Source organism: Oncorhynchus clarkii, chromosome 16, assembly GCF_045791955.1.
Source record: "Oncorhynchus clarkii lewisi isolate Uvic-CL-2024 chromosome 16, UVic_Ocla_1.0, whole genome shotgun sequence".
Lineage (NCBI taxonomy): Eukaryota > Metazoa > Chordata > Actinopteri > Salmoniformes > Salmonidae > Oncorhynchus > Oncorhynchus clarkii.
The window spans coordinates 22,668,094-22,680,803 of NC_092162.1; the positions used below are offsets into that span (position 1 = coordinate 22,668,094).

General features: G+C 42.9%; 22 non-coding genes across 22 annotated transcripts; 11 read left to right on the plus strand and 11 right to left on the minus strand.

The window, feature by feature from the left end:
* Positions 1 to 363: 363 nt before the first annotated feature.
* On the minus strand, positions 364 to 436 carry trnak-uuu (transfer RNA lysine (anticodon UUU)). The gene has a single exon. It is a non-coding gene; the product is annotated as a tRNA-Lys (tRNA).
* A 166-nt stretch (positions 437 to 602) lies between these two features.
* trnaw-cca (transfer RNA tryptophan (anticodon CCA)) lies at positions 603 to 674 on the plus strand. Its single transcript has one exon. It is a non-coding gene; the product is annotated as a tRNA-Trp (tRNA).
* Positions 675 to 1,534: 860 nt separating this feature from the next.
* On the minus strand, positions 1,535 to 1,607 carry trnak-uuu (transfer RNA lysine (anticodon UUU)). Its single transcript has one exon. It is a non-coding gene; the product is annotated as a tRNA-Lys (tRNA).
* Positions 1,608 to 1,773: 166 nt separating this feature from the next.
* On the plus strand, positions 1,774 to 1,845 carry trnaw-cca (transfer RNA tryptophan (anticodon CCA)). Its single transcript has one exon. It is a non-coding gene; the product is annotated as a tRNA-Trp (tRNA).
* Positions 1,846 to 2,704: 859 nt separating this feature from the next.
* trnak-uuu (transfer RNA lysine (anticodon UUU)) lies at positions 2,705 to 2,777 on the minus strand. Its single transcript has one exon. It is a non-coding gene; the product is annotated as a tRNA-Lys (tRNA).
* Positions 2,778 to 2,943: 166 nt separating this feature from the next.
* Positions 2,944 to 3,015, plus strand: trnaw-cca (transfer RNA tryptophan (anticodon CCA)). The gene has a single exon. It is a non-coding gene; the product is annotated as a tRNA-Trp (tRNA).
* Positions 3,016 to 3,879: 864 nt separating this feature from the next.
* Positions 3,880 to 3,952, minus strand: trnak-uuu (transfer RNA lysine (anticodon UUU)). Its single transcript has one exon. It is a non-coding gene; the product is annotated as a tRNA-Lys (tRNA).
* A 166-nt stretch (positions 3,953 to 4,118) lies between these two features.
* trnaw-cca (transfer RNA tryptophan (anticodon CCA)) lies at positions 4,119 to 4,190 on the plus strand. The gene has a single exon. It is a non-coding gene; the product is annotated as a tRNA-Trp (tRNA).
* Positions 4,191 to 5,050: 860 nt separating this feature from the next.
* trnak-uuu (transfer RNA lysine (anticodon UUU)) lies at positions 5,051 to 5,123 on the minus strand. Its single transcript has one exon. It is a non-coding gene; the product is annotated as a tRNA-Lys (tRNA).
* A 166-nt stretch (positions 5,124 to 5,289) lies between these two features.
* Positions 5,290 to 5,361, plus strand: trnaw-cca (transfer RNA tryptophan (anticodon CCA)). Its single transcript has one exon. It is a non-coding gene; the product is annotated as a tRNA-Trp (tRNA).
* An 872-nt stretch (positions 5,362 to 6,233) lies between these two features.
* trnak-uuu (transfer RNA lysine (anticodon UUU)) lies at positions 6,234 to 6,306 on the minus strand. Its single transcript has one exon. It is a non-coding gene; the product is annotated as a tRNA-Lys (tRNA).
* A 166-nt stretch (positions 6,307 to 6,472) lies between these two features.
* Positions 6,473 to 6,544, plus strand: trnaw-cca (transfer RNA tryptophan (anticodon CCA)). Its single transcript has one exon. It is a non-coding gene; the product is annotated as a tRNA-Trp (tRNA).
* Positions 6,545 to 7,422: 878 nt separating this feature from the next.
* trnak-uuu (transfer RNA lysine (anticodon UUU)) lies at positions 7,423 to 7,495 on the minus strand. Its single transcript has one exon. It is a non-coding gene; the product is annotated as a tRNA-Lys (tRNA).
* A 166-nt stretch (positions 7,496 to 7,661) lies between these two features.
* On the plus strand, positions 7,662 to 7,733 carry trnaw-cca (transfer RNA tryptophan (anticodon CCA)). The gene has a single exon. It is a non-coding gene; the product is annotated as a tRNA-Trp (tRNA).
* An 878-nt stretch (positions 7,734 to 8,611) lies between these two features.
* trnak-uuu (transfer RNA lysine (anticodon UUU)) lies at positions 8,612 to 8,684 on the minus strand. Its single transcript has one exon. It is a non-coding gene; the product is annotated as a tRNA-Lys (tRNA).
* Positions 8,685 to 8,850: 166 nt separating this feature from the next.
* Positions 8,851 to 8,922, plus strand: trnaw-cca (transfer RNA tryptophan (anticodon CCA)). Its single transcript has one exon. It is a non-coding gene; the product is annotated as a tRNA-Trp (tRNA).
* An 878-nt stretch (positions 8,923 to 9,800) lies between these two features.
* On the minus strand, positions 9,801 to 9,873 carry trnak-uuu (transfer RNA lysine (anticodon UUU)). The gene has a single exon. It is a non-coding gene; the product is annotated as a tRNA-Lys (tRNA).
* A 166-nt stretch (positions 9,874 to 10,039) lies between these two features.
* Positions 10,040 to 10,111, plus strand: trnaw-cca (transfer RNA tryptophan (anticodon CCA)). The gene has a single exon. It is a non-coding gene; the product is annotated as a tRNA-Trp (tRNA).
* Positions 10,112 to 10,989: 878 nt separating this feature from the next.
* Positions 10,990 to 11,062, minus strand: trnak-uuu (transfer RNA lysine (anticodon UUU)). Its single transcript has one exon. It is a non-coding gene; the product is annotated as a tRNA-Lys (tRNA).
* A 166-nt stretch (positions 11,063 to 11,228) lies between these two features.
* Positions 11,229 to 11,300, plus strand: trnaw-cca (transfer RNA tryptophan (anticodon CCA)). The gene has a single exon. It is a non-coding gene; the product is annotated as a tRNA-Trp (tRNA).
* An 878-nt stretch (positions 11,301 to 12,178) lies between these two features.
* Positions 12,179 to 12,251, minus strand: trnak-uuu (transfer RNA lysine (anticodon UUU)). Its single transcript has one exon. It is a non-coding gene; the product is annotated as a tRNA-Lys (tRNA).
* A 166-nt stretch (positions 12,252 to 12,417) lies between these two features.
* On the plus strand, positions 12,418 to 12,489 carry trnaw-cca (transfer RNA tryptophan (anticodon CCA)). The gene has a single exon. It is a non-coding gene; the product is annotated as a tRNA-Trp (tRNA).
* The last annotated feature ends 221 nt before the right edge of the window (positions 12,490 to 12,710 follow it).

The following is a 12,710-nucleotide window of genomic DNA, read 5'->3' on the forward strand; positions in this document are numbered from 1 at the left end:
AGTCTTTAGACATTGTTTCAGGCTTCTTTTCTGAAAAATTACGAAGAACGAGACCTTTCTGTCAGTGCTTAGGAAGCATGCAGTGCTGGTTTGGGAGCGTGACCGTTGTTTTTCCTTTCTATTGAATACGCTATTGTCCGGTTGAAATATGATCAATTATTAAGACAATAGACAACCTGAGGATTCATTTTAACATCGTTTGACATGTTTCTACAAACTTTATCGGTACTATGAGGATGTCTTCAGACTAAGCTGTTTTGGCTCTGTGAGTGTTTTGTCCTCAGGTCGAACATGTCATGGAAAGTCAAGGAAAATGCAAGTTCAGAAAGACAGCGTAGTGAAGAAAGGTGAACATTAAAGGATCGCCCGAACAGGGACTTGAACCCTGGACCCTCAGATTAAAAGTCTGATGCTCTACCGACTGAGCTATCCGGGCTCTGCTTTTGCTTATTTTCATACACCTAACCCGCCGGGCAGAGGCACGTGCTGACGAGGGGGCATTGTCAGATGGTACATTTCTCCAGAGAACCAGGTCTTCATTCCAAATGATACAGTCAACGAAATCTGAACTAGGCATCCCCTCCAAAAAACACATTGTACAAGACCTCGTGGCGCAAAGGTAGCGCGTCTGACTCCAGATCAGAAGGTTGCGTGTTCAAATCACGTCGTGGTCAGGGATTTTATCTGTGCAATCTCTGCCTTCTTTACACAGCGAAGTCAATGAATCAGCACAAGAACCAATGTGGCTTTACAGAAACCACAAAACCAATGCTGCTTAAGATCACAATTGTCTCTCACAGAAGCATGGCACACTGCAAATTCCTAAATAAGATGATGCTGTGTGATTGACAGTCTTAAATCAGTCTTCGAACAGGGAGTTGAACTTCTTTTGGCTTGGAGGCAGTATTTCGGCATATGGATGAGAAGCGTGCCCTGTTACTCAGGCCAAGAAGCTCGGATATGCATATAATTGGTAGATGTGGATATAAAACACTCTAAAGTTTCCAAAACTGTTAAAATCCTGTCTGTGAGTATAACAGAACTGATACGGCAGGCGAAAATCTGAGGAAAATCATTCCAGGAAGTGCGATTTTTTTTTGATGTGGGTAGTTTTCAATTGAATGCTTATTGAGCTTCTAATGGGTTCGGACCCAGATTGCAGTTCCTATGGCTTCCACTAGATGTCAACAGTCTTTAGACATTGTTTCAGGCTTCTTTTCTGAAAAATTACAAAGAACGAGACCTTTCTGTCAGTCCTTAGGAAGCATGCAGTGCTGGTTTGGGAGCGTGACCGTTGTTTTTCCTTTCTATTGAACACGCTATTGTCCGGTTGAAATATGATCAATTATTAAGACAATAGACAACCTGAGGATTCATTTTAACATCGTTTGACATGTTTCTACAAACTTTATCGGTACTATGAGGATGTTTTCAGACTAAGCTGTTTTGGCTCTGTGAGTGTTTTGTCCTCAGGTCGAACATGTCATGGAAAGTCAAGGAAAATGCAAGTTCAGAAAGACGAACATTAAAGGATCGCCCGAACAGGGACTTGAACCCTGGACCCTCAGATTAAAAGTCTGATGCTCTACCGACTGAGCTATCCGGGCTCTGCTTTTGCTTATTTTCATACACCTAACCCGCCGGGCAGAGGCACGTGCTGACGAGGGGGCATTGTCAGATGGTACATTTCCCCAGAGAACCAAGTCTTCATTCCAAATGATACAGTCAACGAAATCTGAACTAGGCATCCCCTCCAAAAAACACATTGTACAAGACCTCGTGGCGCAAAGGTAGCGCGTCTGACTCCAGATTAGAAGGTTGAGTGTTCAAATCACGTCGTGGTCAGGGATTTTATCTGTGCAATCTCTGCCTTCTTTACACAGCGAAGTCAATGAATCAGCACAAGAACCAATGTGGCTTTACAGAAACCACAAAACCAATGCTGCTTAAGATCACAATTGTCTCTCACAGAAGCATGGCACACTGCAAATTCCTAAATAAGATGATGCTGTGTGATTGACAGACTTAAATCAGTCTTCGAACAGGGAGTTGAACCTCTTTTGGCTTGGAGGCAGTATTTCGGCATATGGATGAGAAGCGTGCCCTGTTACTCAGGCCCAGAAGCTCGGATATGCATATAATTGGTAGATGTGGATATAAAACACTCTAAAGTTTCCAAAACTGTTAAAATCCTGTCTGTGAGTATAACAGAACTGATAGGCGAAAACCTGAGGAAAATCATTCCAGGAAGTGCGATTTTTTTTTGATGTGGGTAGTTTTCAATTGAATGCTTATTGAGTTTCTAATGGGTTCGGACCCAGATTGCAGTTCCTATGGCTTCCACTAGATGTCAACAGTCTTTAGACATTGTTTCAGGCTTCTTTTCTGAAAAATTACGAAGAACGAGACCTTTCTGTCAGTGCTTAGGAAGCATGCAGTGCTGTTTTGGGAGCGTGACCGTTGTTTTTCCTTTCTATTGAATACGCTATTGTCCGGTTGAAATATGATCAATTATTAAGACAATAGACAACCTGAGGATTCATTTTAACATCGTTTGACATGTTTCTACAAACTTTATCGGTACTATGAGGATGTCTTCAGACTAAGCTGTTTTGGCTCTGTGAGTGTTTTGTCCTCAGGTCGAACATGTCATGGAAAGTCAAGGAAAATGCAAGTTCAGAAAGACAGACGAACATTAAAGGATCGCCCGAACAGGGACTTGAACCCTGGACCCTCAGATTAAAAGTCTGATGCTCTACCGACTGAGCTATCCGGGCTCTGCTTTTGCTTATTTTCATACACCTAACCCGCCGGGCAGAGGCACGTGCTGACGAGGGGGCATTGTCAGATGGTACATTTCCCCAGAGAACCAAGTCTTCATTCCAAATGATACAGTCAACGAAATCTGAACTAGGCATCCCCTCCAAAAAACACATTGTACAAGACCTCGTGGCGCAAAGGTAGCGCGTCTGACTCCAGATCAGAAGGTTGCGTGTTCAAATCACGTTGTGGTCAGGGATTTTATCTGTGCAATCTCTGCCTTCTTTACACAGCGAAGTCAATGAATCAGCACAAGAACCAATGTGGCTTTACAGAAACCACAAAACCAATGCTGCTTAAGATCACAATTGTCTCTCACAGAAGCATGGCACACTGCAAATTCCTAAATAAGATGATGCTGTGTGATTGACAGACTTAAATCAGTCTTCGAACAGGGAGTTGAACCTCTTTTGGCTTGGAGGCAGTATTTCGGCATATGGATGAGAAGCGTGCCCTGTTACTCAGGCCCAGAAGCTCGGATATGCATATAATTGGTAGATGTGGATATAAAACACTCTAAAGTTTCCAAAACTGTTAAAATCCTGTCTGTGAGTATAACAGAACTGATACGGCAGGCGAAAATCTGAGGAAAATCATTCCAGGAAGTGCGATTTTTTTTTGATGTGGGTAGTTTTCAATTGAATGCTTATTGAGTTTCTAATGGGTTCGGACCCAGATTGCAGTTCCTATGGCTTCCACTAGATGTCAACAGTCTTTAGACATTGTTTCAGGCTTCTTTTCTGAAAAATTACGAAGAACGAGACCTTTCTGTCAGTGCTTAGGAAGCATGCAGTGCTGTTTTGGGAGCGTGACCGTTGTTTTTCCTTTCTATTGAACACGCTATTGTCCGGTTGAAATATGATCAATTATTAAGACAATAGACAACCTGAGGATTCATTTTAACATCGTTTGACATGTTTCTACAAACTTTATCGGTACTATGAGGATGTCTTCAGACTAAGCTGTTTTGGCTCTGTGAGTGTTTTGTCCTCAGGTCGAACATGTCATGGAAAGTCAAGGAAAATGCAAGTTCAGAAAGACAGCGTAACATTAAAGGATCGCCCGAACAGGGACTTGAACCCTGGACCCTCAGATTAAAAGTCTGATGCTCTACCGACTGAGCTATCCGGGCTCTGCTTTTGCTTATTTTCATACACCTAACCCGCCGGGCAGAGGCACGTGCTGACGAGGGGGCATTGTCAGATGGTACATTTCCCCAGAGAACCAAGTCTTCATTCCAAATGATACAGTCAACGAAATCTGAACTAGGCATCCCCTCCAAAAAACACATTGTACAAGACCTCGTGGCGCAAAGGTAGCGCGTCTGACTCCAGATTAGAAGGTTGCGTGTTCAAATCACGTTGTGGTCAGGGATTTTATCTGTGCAATCTCTGCCTTCTTTACACAGCGAAGTCAATGAATCAGCACAAGAACCAATGTGGCTTTACAGAAACCACAAAACCAATGCTGCTTAAGATCACAATTGTCTCTCACAGAAGCATGGCACACTGCAAATTCCTAAATAAGATGATGCTGTGTGATTGACAGACTTAAATCAGTCTTCGAACAGGGAGTTGAACCTCTTTTGGCTTGGAGGCAGTATTTCGGCATATGGATGAGAAGCGTGCCCTGTTACTCAGGCCCAGAAGCTCGGATATGCATATAATTGGTAGATGTGGATATAAAACACTCTAAAGTTTCCAAAACTGTTAAAATCCTGTCTGTGAGTATAACAGAACTGATACGGCAGGCGAAAATCTGAGGAAAATCATTCCAGGAAGTGCGATTTTTTTTTGATGTGGGTAGTTTTCAATTGAATGCTTATTGAGTTTCTAATGGGTTCGGACCCAGATTGCAGTTCCTATGGCTTCCACTAGATGTCAACAGTCTTTAGACATTGTTTCAGGCTTCTTTTCTGAAAAATTACGAAGAACGAGACCTTTCTGTCAGTGCTTAGGAAGCATGCAGTGCTGTTTTGGGAGCGTGACCGTTGTTTTTCCTTTCTATTGAACACGCTATTGTCCGGTTGAAATATGATCAATTATTAAGACAATAGACAACCTGAGGATTCATTTTAACATCGTTTGACATGTTTCTACAAACTTTATCGGTACTATGAGGATGTCTTCAGACTAAGCTGTTTTGGCTCTGTGAGTGTTTTGTCCTCAGGTCGAACATGTCATGGAAAGTCAAGGAAAATGCAAGTTCAGAAAGACGAACATTAAAGGATCGCCCGAACAGGGACTTGAACCCTGGACCCTCAGATTAAAAGTCTGATGCTCTACCGACTGAGCTATCCGGGCTCTGCTTTTGCTTATTTTCATACACCTAACCCGCCGGGCAGAGGCACGTGCTGACGAGGGGGCATTGTCAGATGGTACATTTCTCCAGAGAACCAGGTCTTCATTCCAAATGATACAGTCAACGAAATCTGAACTAGGCATCCCCTCCAAAAAACACATTGTACAAGACCTCGTGGCGCAAAGGTAGCGCGTCTGACTCCAGATCAGAAGGTTGAGTGTTCAAATCACGTCGTGGTCAGGGATTTTATGTGTGCAATCTCTGCCTTCTTTACACAGCGAAGTCAATGAATCAGCACAAGAACCAATGTGGCTTTACAGAAACCACCAAACCAATGCTGCTTAAGATCACAATTGTCTCTCACAGAAGCATGGCACACTGCAAATTCCTAAATAAGATGATGCTGTGTGATTGACAGACTTAAATCAGTCTTCGAACAGGGAGTTGAACTTCTTTTGGCTTGGAGGCAGTATTTCGGCATATGGATGAGAAGCGTGCCCTGTTACTCAGGCCCAGAAGCTCGGATATGCATATAATTGGTAGATGTGGATATAAAACACTCTAAAGTTTCCAAAACTGTTAAAATCCTGTCTGTGAGTATAACAGAACTGATAGGCGAAAACCTGAGGAAAATCATTCCAGGAAGTGCGATTTTTTTTGATGTGGGTAGTTTTCAATTGAATGCTTATTGAGTTTCTAATGGGTTCGGACCCAGATTGCAGTTCCTATGGCTTCCACTAGATGTCAACAGTCTTTAGACATTGTTTCAGGCTTCTTTTCTGAAAAATTACGAAGAACGAGACCTTTCTGTCAGTGCTTAGGAAGCATGCAGTGCTGGTTTGGGAGCGTGACCGTTGTTTTTCCTTTCTATTGAATACGCTATTGTCCGGTTGAAATATGATCAATTATTAAGACAATAGACAACCTGAGGATTCATTTTAACATCGTTTGACATGTTTCTACAAACTTTATCGGTACTATGAGGATGTCTTCAGACTAAGCTGTTTTGGCTCTGTGAGTGTTTTGTCCTCAGGTCGAACATGTCATGGAAAGTCAAGGAAAATGCAAGTTCAGAAAGACAGCGTAGTGAAGAAAGGTGAACATTAAAGGATCGCCCGAACAGGGACTTGAACCCTGGACCCTCAGATTAAAAGTCTGATGCTCTACCGACTGAGCTATCCGGGCTCTGCTTTTGCTTATTTTCATACACCTAACCCGCCGGGCAGAGGCACGTGCTGACGAGGGGGCATTGTCAGATGGTACATTTCCCCAGAGAACCAAGTCTTCATTCCAAATGATACAGTCAACGAAATCTGAACTAGGCATCCCCTCCAAAAAACACATTGTACAAGACCTCGTGGCGCAAAGGTAGCGCGTCTGACTCCAGATTAGAAGGTTGCGTGTTCAAATCACGTTGTGGTCAGGGATTTTATCTGTGCAATCTCTGCCTTCTTTACACAGCGAAGTCAATGAATCAGCACAAGAACCAATGTGGCTTTACAGAAACCACAAAACCAATGCTGCTTAAGATCACAATTGTCTCTCACAGAAGCATGGCACACTGCAAATTCCTAAATAAGATGATGCTGTGTGATTGACAGACTTAAATCAGTCTTCGAACAGGGAGTTGAACCTCTTTTGGCTTGGAGGCAGTATTTCGGCATATGGATGAGAAGCGTGCCCTGTTACTCAGGCCCAGAAGCTCGGATATGCATATAATTGGTAGATGTGGATATAAAACACTCTAAAGTTTCCAAAACTGTTAAAATCCTGTCTGTGAGTATAACAGAACTGATACGGCAGGCGAAAATCTGAGGAAAATCATTCCAGGAAGTGCGATTTTTTTTTGATGTGGGTAGTTTTCAATTGAATGCTTATTGAGTTTCTAATGGGTTCGGACCCAGATTGCAGTTCCTATGGCTTCCACTAGATGTCAACAGTCTTTAGACATTGTTTCAGGCTTCTTTTCTGAAAAATTACGAAGAACGAGACCTTTCTGTCAGTGCTTAGGAAGCATGCAGTGCTGTTTTGGGAGCGTGACCGTTGTTTTTCCTTTCTATTGAACACGCTATTGTCCGGTTGAAATATGATCAATTATTAAGACAATAGACAACCTGAGGATTCATTTTAACATCGTTTGACATGTTTCTACAAACTTTATCGGTACTATGAGGATGTCTTCAGACTAAGCTGTTTTGGCTCTGTGAGTGTTTTGTCCTCAGGTCGAACATGTCATGGAAAGTCAAGGAAAATGCAAGTTCAGAAAGACAGCGTAGTGAAGAAAGGTGAACATTAAAGGATCGCCCGAACAGGGACTTGAACCCTGGACCCTCAGATTAAAAGTCTGATGCTCTACCGACTGAGCTATCCGGGCTCTGCTTTTGCTTATTTTCATACACCTAACCCGCCGGGCAGAGGCACGTGCTGACGAGGGGGCATTGTCAGATGGTACATTTCCCCAGAGAACCAAGTCTTCATTCCAAATGATACAGTCAACGAAATCTGAACTAGGCATCCCCTCCAAAAAACACATTGTACAAGACCTCGTGGCGCAAAGGTAGCGCGTCTGACTCCAGATCAGAAGGTTGCGTGTTCAAATCACGTCGTGGTCAGGGATTTTATCTGTGCAATCTCTGCCTTCTTTACACAGCGAAGTCAATGAATCAGCACAAGAACCAATGTGGCTTTACAGAAACCACAAAACCAATGCTGCTTAAGATCACAATTGTCTCTCACAGAAGCATGGCACACTGCAAATTCCTAAATAAGATGATGCTGTGTGATTGACAGACTTAAATCAGTCTTCGAACAGGGAGTTGAACCTCTTTTGGCTTGGAGGCAGTATTTCGGCATATGGATGAGAAGCGTGCCCTGTTACTCAGGCCCAGAAGCTCGGATATGCATATAATTGGTAGATGTGGATATAAAACACTCTAAAGTTTCCAAAACTGTTAAAATCCTGTCTGTGAGTATAACAGAACTGATACGGCAGGCGAAAATCTGAGGAAAATCATTCCAGGAAGTGCGATTTTTTTTTGATGTGGGTAGTTTTCAATTGAATGCTTATTGAGTTTCTAATGGGTTCGGACCCAGATTGCAGTTCCTATGGCTTCCACTAGATGTCAACAGTCTTTAGACATTGTTTCAGGCTTCTTTTCTGAAAAATTACGAAGAACGAGACCTTTCTGTCAGTGCTTAGGAAGCATGCAGTGCTGGTTTGGGAGCGTGACCGTTGTTTTTCCTTTCTATTGAACACGCTATTGTCCGGTTGAAATATGATCAATTATTAAGACAATAGACAACCTGAGGATTCATTTTAACATCGTTTGACATGTTTCTACAAACTTTATCGGTACTATGAGGATGTCTTCAGACTAAGCTGTTTTGGCTCTGTGAGTGTTTTGTCCTCAGGTCGAACATGTCATGGAAAGTCAAGGAAAATGCAAGTTCAGAAAGACAGCGTAGTGAAGAAAGGTGAACATTAAAGGATCGCCCGAACAGGGACTTGAACCCTGGACCCTCAGATTAAAAGTCTGATGCTCTACCGACTGAGCTATCCGGGCTCTGCTTTTGCTTATTTTCATACACCTAACCCGCCGGGCAGAGGCACGTGCTGACGAGGGGGCATTGTCAGATGGTACATTTCCCCAGAGAACCAAGTCTTCATTCCAAATGATACAGTCAACGAAATCTGAACTAGGCATCCCCTCCAAAAAACACATTGTACAAGACCTCGTGGCGCAAAGGTAGCGCGTCTGACTCCAGATTAGAAGGTTGCGTGTTCAAATCACGTTGTGGTCAGGGATTTTATCTGTGCAATCTCTGCCTTCTTTACACAGCGAAGTCAATGAATCAGCACAAGAACCAATGTGGCTTTACAGAAACCACAAAACCAATGCTGCTTAAGATCACAATTGTCTCTCACAGAAGCATGGCACACTGCAAATTCCTAAATAAGATGATGCTGTGTGATTGACAGACTTAAATCAGTCTTCGAACAGGGAGTTGAACCTCTTTTGGCTTGGAGGCAGTATTTCGGCATATGGATGAGAAGCGTGCCCTGTTACTCAGGCCCAGAAGCTCGGATATGCATATAATTGGTAGATGTGGATATAAAACACTCTAAAGTTTCCAAAACTGTTAAAATCCTGTCTGTGAGTATAACAGAACTGATACGGCAGGCGAAAATCTGAGGAAAATCATTCCAGGAAGTGCGATTTTTTTTTGATGTGGGTAGTTTTCAATTGAATGCTTATTGAGTTTCTAATGGGTTCGGACCCAGATTGCAGTTCCTATGGCTTCCACTAGATGTCAACAGTCTTTAGACATTGTTTCAGGCTTCTTTTCTGAAAAATTACGAAGAACGAGACCTTTCTGTCAGTGCTTAGGAAGCATGCAGTGCTGTTTTGGGAGCGTGACCGTTGTTTTTCCTTTCTATTGAACACGCTATTGTCCGGTTGAAATATGATCAATTATTAAGACAATAGACAACCTGAGGATTCATTTTAACATCGTTTGACATGTTTCTACAAACTTTATCGGTACTATGAGGATGTCTTCAGACTAAGCTGTTTTGGCTCTGTGAGTGTTTTGTCCTCAGGTCGAACATGTCATGGAAAGTCAAGGAAAATGCAAGTTCAGAAAGACAGCGTAGTGAAGAAAGGTGAACATTAAAGGATCGCCCGAACAGGGACTTGAACCCTGGACCCTCAGATTAAAAGTCTGATGCTCTACCGACTGAGCTATCCGGGCTCTGCTTTTGCTTATTTTCATACACCTAACCCGCCGGGCAGAGGCACGTGCTGACGAGGGGGCATTGTCAGATGGTACATTTCCCCAGAGAACCAAGTCTTCATTCCAAATGATACAGTCAACGAAATCTGAACTAGGCATCCCCTCCAAAAAACACATTGTACAAGACCTCGTGGCGCAAAGGTAGCGCGTCTGACTCCAGATTAGAAGGTTGCGTGTTCAAATCACGTTGTGGTCAGGGATTTTATCTGTGCAATCTCTGCCTTCTTTACACAGCGAAGTCAATGAATCAGCACAAGAACCAATGTGGCTTTACAGAAACCACAAAACCAATGCTGCTTAAGATCACAATTGTCTCTCACAGAAGCATGGCACACTGCAAATTCCTAAATAAGATGATGCTGTGTGATTGACAGACTTAAATCAGTCTTCGAACAGGGAGTTGAACCTCTTTTGGCTTGGAGGCAGTATTTCGGCATATGGATGAGAAGCGTGCCCTGTTACTCAGGCCCAGAAGCTCGGATATGCATATAATTGGTAGATGTGGATATAAAACACTCTAAAGTTTCCAAAACTGTTAAAATCCTGTCTGTGAGTATAACAGAACTGATACGGCAGGCGAAAATCTGAGGAAAATCATTCCAGGAAGTGCGATTTTTTTTTGATGTGGGTAGTTTTCAATTGAATGCTTATTGAGTTTCTAATGGGTTCGGACCCAGATTGCAGTTCCTATGGCTTCCACTAGATGTCAACAGTCTTTAGACATTGTTTCAGGCTTCTTTTCTGAAAAATTACGAAGAACGAGACCTTTCTGTCAGTGCTTAGGAAGCATGCAGTGCTGTTTTGGGAGCGTGACCGTTGTTTTTCCTTTCTATTGAATACGCTATTGTCCGGTTGAAATATGATCAATTATTAAGACAATAGACAACCTGAGGATTCATTTTAACATCGTTTGACATGTTTCTACAAACTTTATCGGTACTATGAGGATGTCTTCAGACTAAGCTGTTTTGGCTCTGTGAGTGTTTTGTCCTCAGGTCGAACATGTCATGGAAAGTCAAGGAAAATGCAAGTTCAGAAAGACAGCGTAGTGAAGAAAGGTGAACATTAAAGGATCGCCCGAACAGGGACTTGAACCCTGGACCCTCAGATTAAAAGTCTGATGCTCTACCGACTGAGCTATCCGGGCTCTGCTTTTGCTTATTTTCATACACCTAACCCGCCGGGCAGAGGCACGTGCTGACGAGGGGGCATTGTCAGATGGTACATTTCCCCAGAGAACCAAGTCTTCATTCCAAATGATACAGTCAACGAAATCTGAACTAGGCATCCCCTCCAAAAAACACATTGTACAAGACCTCGTGGCGCAAAGGTAGCGCGTCTGACTCCAGATTAGAAGGTTGCGTGTTCAAATCACGTTGTGGTCAGGGATTTTATCTGTGCAATCTCTGCCTTCTTTACACAGCGAAGTCAATGAATCAGCACAAGAACCAATGTGGCTTTACAGAAACCACAAAACCAATGCTGCTTAAGATCACAATTGTCTCTCACAGAAGCATGGCACACTGCAAATTCCTAAATAAGATGATGCTGTGTGATTGACAGACTTAAATCAGTCTTCGAACAGGGAGTTGAACCTCTTTTGGCTTGGAGGCAGTATTTCGGCATATGGATGAGAAGCGTGCCCTGTTACTCAGGCCCAGAAGCTCGGATATGCATATAATTGGTAGATGTGGATATAAAACACTCTAAAGTTTCCAAAACTGTTAAAATCCTGTCTGTGAGTATAACAGAACTGATACGGCAGGCGAAAATCTGAGGAAAATCATTCCAGGAAGTGCGATTTTTTTTTGATGTGGGTAGTTTTCAATTGAATGCTTATTGAGTTTCTAATGGGTTCGGACCCAGATTGCAGTTCCTATGGCTTCCACTAGATGTCAACAGTCTTTAGACATTGTTTCAGGCTTCTTTTCTGAAAAATTACGAAGAACGAGACCTTTCTGTCAGTGCTTAGGAAGCATGCAGTGCTGTTTTGGGAGCGTGACCGTTGTTTTTCCTTTCTATTGAACACGCTATTGTCCGGTTGAAATATGATCAATTATTAAGACAATAGACAACCTGAGGATTCATTTTAACATCGTTTGACATGTTTCTACAAACTTTATCGGTACTATGAGGATGTCTTCAGACTAAGCTGTTTTGGCTCTGTGAGTGTTTTGTCCTCAGGTCGAACATGTCATGGAAAGTCAAGGAAAATGCAAGTTCAGAAAGACAGCGTAGTGAAGAAAGGTGAACATTAAAGGATCGCCCGAACAGGGACTTGAACCCTGGACCCTCAGATTAAAAGTCTGATGCTCTACCGACTGAGCTATCCGGGCTCTGCTTTTGCTTATTTTCATACACCTAACCCGCCGGGCAGAGGCACGTGCTGACGAGGGGGCATTGTCAGATGGTACATTTCCCCAGAGAACCAAGTCTTCATTCCAAATGATACAGTCAACGAAATCTGAACTAGGCATCCCCTCCAAAAAACACATTGTACAAGACCTCGTGGCGCAAAGGTAGCGCGTCTGACTCCAGATTAGAAGGTTGCGTGTTCAAATCACGTTGTGGTCAGGGATTTTATCTGTGCAATCTCTGCCTTCTTTACACAGCGAAGTCAATGAATCAGCACAAGAACCAATGTGGCTTTACAGAAACCACAAAACCAATGCTGCTTAAGATCACAATTGTCTCTCACAGAAGCATGGCACACTGCAAATTCCTAAATAAGATGATGCTGTGTGATTGACAGACTTAAATCAGTCTTCGAACAGGGAGTTGAACCTCTTTTGGCT